This window comes from Mauremys mutica, chromosome 22 (assembly GCF_020497125.1).
Source record: "Mauremys mutica isolate MM-2020 ecotype Southern chromosome 22, ASM2049712v1, whole genome shotgun sequence".
NCBI lineage: Eukaryota > Metazoa > Chordata > Testudines > Geoemydidae > Mauremys > Mauremys mutica.
The window spans coordinates 17,504,761-17,513,422 of NC_059093.1; the positions used below are offsets into that span (position 1 = coordinate 17,504,761).

An 8,662-nucleotide genomic window follows, 5' to 3' on the forward strand; every position below is an offset into this window, starting at 1 on the left:
GCTAGGAGAGCCATGGCAGAGCCCAGCAACGGAGCTGAGTGACCCCTGCCAGGCCCCCTCTACCCAGCCCCTTAGGAAAGCTGAATCGTTAGGTGGGGGCATCTCCAGGTAGGACCAAGAAAGCAGCTTCCCTGGGGCTGGAGGCAGAGCTGCAAAGAGACTCGGATTGTAGCTACTCGCTGCTCCCTGCGGCAGGGCAGGGCGGTGGCTGGGTGAGGTGGGGTGTCATGGCACTGTTACCTGTGGGACATTCTCACTGGTCGGGGGGAGGGGAAATAGACAGACTGCTGCCAAACAGCCGGGGCAGGGAGGATCTTGTTCTGCAGGCCTGTTCGGTTGCTGTGATTTCCCAGGGTTATGACTCTGTTCCCTTCCCCCAAGTCCAGACCCTCCTGTCTGCAAGCGGTGCCGGGGTGCTCATGAGTGGGCTCAACCTGGGAGATTCCCTGGTTTCTGGGTGAAGGTTCCAGCTGGTTTTAGGGATTTTCCAAGAGGGACCCTAGATCTACCGAACCTGGCCCTGGTTGCTGGCATGCGGCATTGGCAGGAGGGTTATATTACATGGAAGCTGCTGCTGAGAAGGAGAGGGACAAAAGAGGTCCAGGTCTGAAAGCAGCCCCTATGGGGGTGTTAGCCACTGAGCGAGCACTCGGAAACCAGCCTGGCCCCTCTTTCAGTTGGTTTGAGCAGCGGCTTCTCTGGGGACAAGGCCAGTGAGTTCTTCAGCCCTGCCCATCCCGTGTGTCTCTGGGTCCACACTGCTCTGCCGGGCGCCCTGTGCTGGGCCCGAGCCCAGTTCTAGGGACAGAGGCCTGTCCATGCTATCGGCTGTGCTGTAGCCAGGTTGCCTAGCTCTGCTCCAGCTCCAGGGTAACGCTCCGCAGTGCTGGGCAAGGAGGGGCTCTCTGGGATGCAGAGAAGTGGCGGCACAGCCCCTGCTTTAACCTCCGTCCTTTGTTACAAATTAGTTCATCTTATTCCAATCTCGCGCCAAGTCCAAAGTGCAGGAAGCTAATTAACAGAGCAGCCTGTGCTCCATCCCAGCCCTGAGCTGAAGGCATGCTGTGAAAGGCGGGGTGGGACTCCCAGAGCAGGACCTGCCCCATGGAGATACCCTATCTCCCCTTATTAGCACAGTACACAGAATCCCCCTGAACTCAGCCTCGCTGATTAATCAGCTCCCGGGGGCCCAGCAGCTCTGCTCCCACAGCGCCAGTTACTCACTGCTCTGAGAACCAGCTCCTTTCCCACGCACTGAGCCTGGCTTGACCAATCCGGCCCCTTTGGACTTGCTGTGCCCTCACCTCTAAGGCCAGGTTTGCCTCTCCAGTGGGTCTCGTCAATGGCCACTGCCCCAGGCGCTCCCTGACAGTCATTTATCATGGCTTGTCTCTCCCTCGCACTCTATGGCCAGCCTCTCTCGCTCTGTCCCCTCCTGAGGGCTGGAGAGTGGCACTGGGCTACAGGGCCACCCCTGAGGAGCTTTGAAATATTACCTGAGGGCTAGATTGTGACTCAAACTATGTCACAGAGCGAAGCTAGGAGGACAAGAGACCCCTTGACACCCTGCATGGCTACCCAGACCTGGGATCTGGGCATGAAGGAGCAGGCAGGCAAGTGGGCAGAGCCCAAACCACCTCAACGTGTCAACTGCTGATATAGGCGACAAATTACCAACCCACCAAGCGAGGGTAACCAGAGAGGGGTCTGTGCCTCAGAGGGGTGTCTCTAAGATGCAAGGCCCCATGGCTTTGATATTTCAATGTACAACACAACCAGAACTAATGTCTATTGCCAAAAAAATTGAGGCCACCTTTCTCCATGCAGCTCTGTTTTTCTCCAGAGGTCCCTTTGAATGATGCATTAACGGAGGTTTTTCCATTTAATTGCCTTGTTTTCTTAAGCAAAGAGAAAATCCCACTGCTGCTGCCCCATTAGGGTGACCAGATGTCCTGATTTTATAGGGACACCCCCAATATTTGGGAGCTTTGTCTTACATAGGCACCTATTACCCCCTACTCCCGTCCCAATTTTTCACACTTGCGGTCTGGTCACCCTACGCCCCACTGGCAGATGGGCTGTAGCGACAGGCTAGTTTGTATGTGTCTCACTGCCCTCTACTGGAGGGAATTGGAACTGCCAGGCTACAAGGGATAGGCTTATTGGTGGCACAGGGTGATGGTGATTCTCCTTTAGCTCATGTTGCAGAGGCCAGTGCTTTTGGAGAAGAAGAGCTCCAGTTCTTGTCTCACCATCTCTGTGAAAGTCTCATTGGCCCTGACATGCAGAACAATGGCAGCCACAAAGTCTCAGCTGGCTACCGATTTGCTACTGTCCTGTATCAACAGCAGGCTCTTGTGCCTGTACATAGACTCATAGACTTTAAGGTCAGAAGGGACCATTATGATCATCTAGTCTCACCTCCTGCACAACGCAGGCCACAGAATCTCACCCACCCACTCCTGTATCAAACCTGTGTCTGAGCCATTGAAGTCCTCAAATCATGGTTTAAAGACTACAGTCAGAGGAGAGCAAAGAGCCGTATTCCCAGCCACACCGGAGACCCAGCAAACCCCACCTACATGCAGAAAGGACCTGGCACCAATGCTCTGTGGGGGGCTGAGTTCCATACGGTGTGTGCTCCAGCAGAGCACACCCCGGGCCAGATTTTCAAGGGTATTTTAGGTGTGCAGGGCCACTGTGCTGCTAGGGCCTGTGCCAACACCCACTGGAGTCACCAGACCCCGATTAGCTCTGGCTGTGGTTCGCTGGGAGGGAACTGGGGCTGAAATGGTATTTCACTGGAAAATGCCAATTCGTCAAAACCAAACCGTTTTGTGGAAACATTGGTGTCAACGAAACTTTCACCGGGGGCGTGTCTCAGGGCCAGGGTGGGATTTATGGTCAAAACCAGGGAGAGCAGACACTACCTTAGAAAAGCCAGTAGCCCAGGGGTTAAGGCCCTTGACTAGGGGTATTCTACACGGAATGGGACATCCACGGCTGGCCAGTGCCAGACACTCGGGCTTGCAGGGCTCAGGCTGTGTGGCTGTTTCATTGCAGTGTAGATGTTCCGGCTGGGACTGCAGGCCAGGCTCTGAAACTGACTCTTCCGCCTCGCAGGGTCCTAATGCCCAGGTTCCAGCCCGAGCCTGGACATCTACACTGCACTTAAATGGCCCTGCAGCCCGAGGGAGCCCTGTGAACCCGAATCAGCTGGCGTGGGCCAGCCGCAGGATTTTAATTGCAGTGTAGACATACCCTAGGAGGCCCTGCTCTGAGCTATTCCCAAAGGTCCTGGTTTCATCCCAGAATGACCAAATACAGAAACATGGATATTTAAAAAAACAACAACAAGGAATCTGGTGGCACCTTAAAGACTAACAGATTTATTTGGGCATAAGCTTTCGTGAGTATCTGAAGAAGTGAGGTTTTTTTACCCACGAGAGCTTATGCCCAAATAAATCTGTTAGTCTTTAAGGTGCCACTGGACTCCTTGTTGTTTCTGTGGATACAGACTAACACGTCTACCCCCAGACATTAAAAAAAAAGATTTTTCTTTTCAAACCAGCTCCAGCGCCTGGCTGCCCTCCCATTGCAAGTGACCAGCGTGCACAGACTGCACTCCCCTGCAATTGCTAGCTGAATACCGGTAACTGATTCCCATCTCACTGATAGTGACAGTCTTTGGCTACTGCTCATTACCATCGACTGCTGTCAATCACCATCTCAGTGCTCTGATTGCTATTCATTAGCTACCCTTTCTTACCGTTAATTGCCCATCTTCATCTGTGTACCATCTCACCGCTCGGCTAATTACCATTTTGGGTGCTGTTTTATTGAGACTGGTTGGCCTTTCACCTCCACTTTTAACCACTCCCCCCACACACTCTTTTTGCCGCTTTAATGATTATTTTTATTAATGTAGCAACCAGAGACCCCAGCTGAGCTCAGCACCCCATTGTGCTTGGCGCTGCACATGCAATGGTGACAGACGCTCTCTGTCAATCGAGATAACGGACGGGTTGCTAGCCCCAGGGAAGTGAGGCACAGAGAAATTAAGTACATTGCTGAGGGTCACACGAGTCCGGAGCAGAGCCAGGAATTGAATCCAGCTCCCCTAGAATCTTAATCTAGGACCTTAACTGCAAGACTGTCCTTCGTCCGCATGTGGCCTGCTCTCTCGTTCCCTTGTAGCCATAGCAATCCTGGGATTCAAACCAACCTGGCTGAGAGCAGCAGCTGGGCCAGTTAGGGTTACCTGGACACCAGGCCTAGGGCATCCAACCAGCAGACAGTCTGTGAACGGGAAGGGGACCAGCTTAAGCCAAGTAGTTGTGTCTTGTTTAACTTGCCCATTTAAACAACGAACCATTTAGTAAGATGGCTGCTCAATGCACCTAGTGTGCTCCAGGTCGAGTTTTCAGCCAGAGGGACTCTGTGCCTTTGGCAGTCCGGCCCTATGTTGTCCCAGCCCTATAGGGCACCAACTGAGCCAGAAGGAAAGAAGCAGCTGAATGCAGCACTGGCCCCATCACATCCATCCCCCTTTCATTCCCCCCACATCCACGTGACAGGGCCTCTCCCCGGGAAATTATTGAAGCTTGCGAGGGGGTCAGCCCCAGCCCCAGACAGCATGGAGCTGGGGGGGCGGGAACAGCAGCTCCAGCTGGGCGGCGCAGAGCTCCAGCTCTCAGCCCCAGCCCCGGCTGTGGGCCGCATGGAGCACGGAGCTGTGTGGGGTCAGCCCTGGGCGGTGGTGGCTCTGGTGAACCCTTCGGGTAGGGAGGTGGCTTGGCCGAGCCCCTGGCCATCCTGTCAGGATGTTAGGTCACTTTACCTAGAGGGGCCCAGCCAACCTCCCTCCCCCGCCATTGGTCCCCGCACTGGCTGAGACTGGCCCAGCTTCTCCACTGGTCCCAGGTGGCTCGGCTCCGGGTTTGGAGGCAGGCGGGGCCCCCACAGGTGGTGGGCAGCAGAGATCGCTGGGAGCCGGACTGCCCTGGGGTCTGGACAGGGTGCAGAGAGGAGTCCTCGGCCAGCCTGCGAGCCAACAGGAGTGAGCAGTGGGCGGGGATCAGGGGGTGGAGAGGAGCCGGCAGGCGGCCTGGGAGACACTAGCTCCATACCCAGGGGCTAGCAGATCCCGCTCCTCGTGCCGCCATGGCCAGATCTATTTCTATCTGTCAGCGCTAGCATGGTACGTCTGCTCCAGCTGGAATTCCCCCTCCTGCTTGACGTGTCAACGTACTCGGAGAGGGGTCAGACCTGCAGCTGCCGCGTTTAGTGGGGCTCTGGTTCCTCCCAAGTTTTTGACTGGGCTCCTTTCCAGAAGTTACCCCAGAATGCCCTTCTCTTGCTGGCCATGGAGCCTGTCCTGTCATGTGTAAGCAGAGTCAGAATGAGCTCTACCCTGACACCTGGCGGTGAGCTCTGGCAAGCGGTCCCCCGCCTAGCATGATGGACTGCTTGCCCAAGTGGTCAGTTTGGCTGCTGTGGGATCCCCAGTCTCTGTTATTGGGGCAGGAGTAATAAAGTGTTGTTATCCTGGTTATGTGAATCAAGGACAGTAGAACTGTACTTGGCATTTTATGACGGAGGGACTCACCCTCAACGAAGTAGCACTCACTAGGCAAGGGACATGGGTTCCAAAGCCCAGTGACCTGAGAGAGGCTGGGGATAAATATGTCCACCTTGTGGTGTGTGCTGCTTCTGAGGGCCCCAAACACCACTTTGATATCTCTTGCCACTGTGTAATAACCGAGCTAATTTTGACTCCATTAGGAGTCTTGTTACATGCTGCAGAGCTGAAATCTCTGATACCTAGGTCTATGCATGCGACCTACTTTGGATTAGGGGTTCTGAGTGCACCAGCACTGAGGCTCCCCTAGTAACAGCTGAAATCACTGAGATCTGTGTTGAGGGGGCAGAGCTGAAGACATGGTGGTGAGTGGCTAGCAGGATGGCTAGTGGAGAGGCATGGCTAGCAGGATGGCTAGCGGAGAGGAACCGCCAGCAGGATGGCTGGTGGAGAGGTGCGGCTGGTGGTGAAAACTGCAGAAGAACCCTATGGAGAGGCGTGGCAATCGGCCATCAACCCGAGCAGCGGAGCATGTAAGATGCCCCCCTCATACCTCCCTCACTTCCACCCAGGCTGGGAGGTGAACTCTGCAGATGAATTTTAGAACTCGGGGGGGGCTGCACTGACCAAGGACAGAAACTGCGGGAGGGGCGACTGTTGGGTTGCTGGACTTAAGACCCTGAGGGGAAAAGGACACTGCCAAACTTACTTGGGGGGTGGGTCTTTTGCTCATGGTTTGTGTTATGAATCCTGTTTGTGGTGTTCCCCCAACATAATGCCACATTGTTTCCCTCCTTTATTATTCCTTCCTTTGCTACACTCAGACTCTGTGCTTGCGAGAGGGGAAGTATTGCCTCTTAGGGCTGGTCCACACTAAGAAGCGGGGTCGAACTAGGGTACGCAAATTCAGCTACGTGAATAGCGTAGCTGAATTCGAAGTACCCTAGTTCGAACTACTCACCCGTCCAGACGCCGCGGGATCGAAGTCCGCGGCTCCAAGGTCGACTCCGCCACCGCCGTTTGCAGTGGTGGAGTACCGGAGTCGACCGCGGCGCTTCCGGAGTTCGAACTATCGCGTCCACATTAGACGCGATAGTTCGAACTCCGAGAAGTCGAACTCACCGCGTCGACCCGGCTGGTAAGTGTAGACTAGCCCTTAGAGGTGCTGGGGGCTGGAGGGGGGATGTAATTGTCCCAGGTCACTGGTTGGGGGCTCGAGCTGGTTTTGCTTTGTGTTATTGAAACGGAACCCCTAGATACTGAACCCGGCCCTTGTTGCTGCCCCCTCTGACGGGCAGAAGGGTTACACGGGAAAAAGTCAGTGTGCTTCCCTCTGGAGGATGCCCCCTGCAACAGCTGCTCAGCCACAGGCCATTCCGACTCCAGCCATTGTCATGGTAACAACCCTCACAAACAAGGTGTTCTCCTCCCTTGCCTGCAGGAACATTTCCTGACCCCCCTGTGTCCCCGCAAAGGCCTCTCTTACCCCGTGAGCAGAGTTTGGTGGTTTCCGGTTGCCTTTGCGGAGGTATGCAGCGTGCCTTCCCTTGCAGCCGCCTCACGCCAGCCCCAGGCCGTCCCCACTCATCATCTGCTGCATCTCAGTGGGCAGGCTGTAAACTCTCTGGGGAAGCTGGGTGAGAAGAAACCAAGGGGACGGAGCAGGTGCCACTCTTACTCCTGCATCACGCTGAGCTCGTTACCCCAGCAGGGTGTTGCGCTGCTGGAGGCAATGGCTTCTGGGTGGGACCTAACACCCAAGTACTGCCCCCTTGTGGTCTGAGCCCTTATCGTCAGGATAAGGGAGTTAATCCCAATATCCAGACCAAATTACAGGTTGGGTAATTGCATTTTGCTTCCTTGAATTCCTCCACCCCTCCATGGGTCTGAGTGTGTGTGTATTACTGTCCTGCACTGCCCAGCCTAACTTGTTCTGCAGCGCCAAACAGCTGTCATGTTCCACCCCAGAGATGGCTGCCTTTCATTTCAGGGAGAGTGCTTGCTGTGTGGATTTCATAAAGTACTCTTGGATCCTGCAGGATGAGAAGGAGCAATATAAATGCCGGGTAATATTACTGCCTAGACACGAGCAGCATAGTAGAGACATCAGTGCTGGCCATCAGACCCCAGAGTTCCTACAGCAAGTTCCTACTCCCAGACATGCAAGCGTCTCAGATCTCATACATGGGAACTGCTGACTCTGCCACGGTGACTGTTGTGCCATGTGCAGGGAAGGAGGCTTGTGGGTAACACACTTGCAGAACTCAGGAGCAGATCACAACCAGGGAAAGGGATATGTTCATCAGACAGTGCATTCTCAACCAGTAATTCAACACCCTTGGAAGATCGGCCCTGTACGGTGCCCAAGGAAAAAGACCCAATGGTCCCTGCCATGCCCCAGCAGGTACCAACATCCACATACAGATCATAGCCATTGGAGCGGGGAGCTGGCCCAGCAAACAAGCTGATGCTTCCATAGATAAATCTGCCTCATCAGGAGGGACGGAGTGGAGAATGCATTGTCTGGAAAGAGACCAGACAGCTCTTATTTATCTGATAATCAAAGGACAAGAGAGAAATGGAATTGGAAAAGGAAGAGAGAACAGTGTCTGCCTCGCTCGCAAATTAATCAGCAATCCCTTCTGAGCATGAGAGGGAGCACAGGGCTACAAGGGAGTCACATCTGTCTGCAGTCCTTGGGCCGGAATGAGGTCTAGCGGCAGCCGGAGCTGGACAATCATTTCAGACTCGGGCTGCGTCGTGGTTCTGTACACATCTCAGTTTAGAAATAAATAGGCCATTCCAAGCTAAATGAGAATGGATGACTCTGTGCTTCCCTGGAACACACCAGGCCTGCACTTCTGAGCAGGGGGGAGTTCTGATGTTCCGCCATGGGATCGACCAGGGGGCCCTGTCATTCACACCTTTTAAATGCTACAATCCCGTCATACCCCTCATAGTCTGTAGTGCTGCACACCCAGCTAGAGAGGGTGGGAAGCAGCCTCCATAATGTCAGCAGCCTTCGATTTCTGAGACAAGCTCACATCAAACTGAATAATAAACGGATCAGCCGGAGGAAGG

General features: G+C 54.4%; 1 long non-coding RNA gene across 1 annotated transcript; it reads left to right on the forward strand.

Moving 5' to 3' along the window:
- Positions 1–1,598: 1,598 nt before the first annotated feature.
- On the forward strand, positions 1,599–3,653 carry LOC123354782. The gene is made up of 3 exons (XR_006574877.1): positions 1,599–1,691; positions 2,197–2,387; positions 3,572–3,653. It is a non-coding gene; the product is annotated as an uncharacterized LOC123354782 (long non-coding RNA).
- The last annotated feature ends 5,009 nt before the right edge of the window (positions 3,654–8,662 follow it).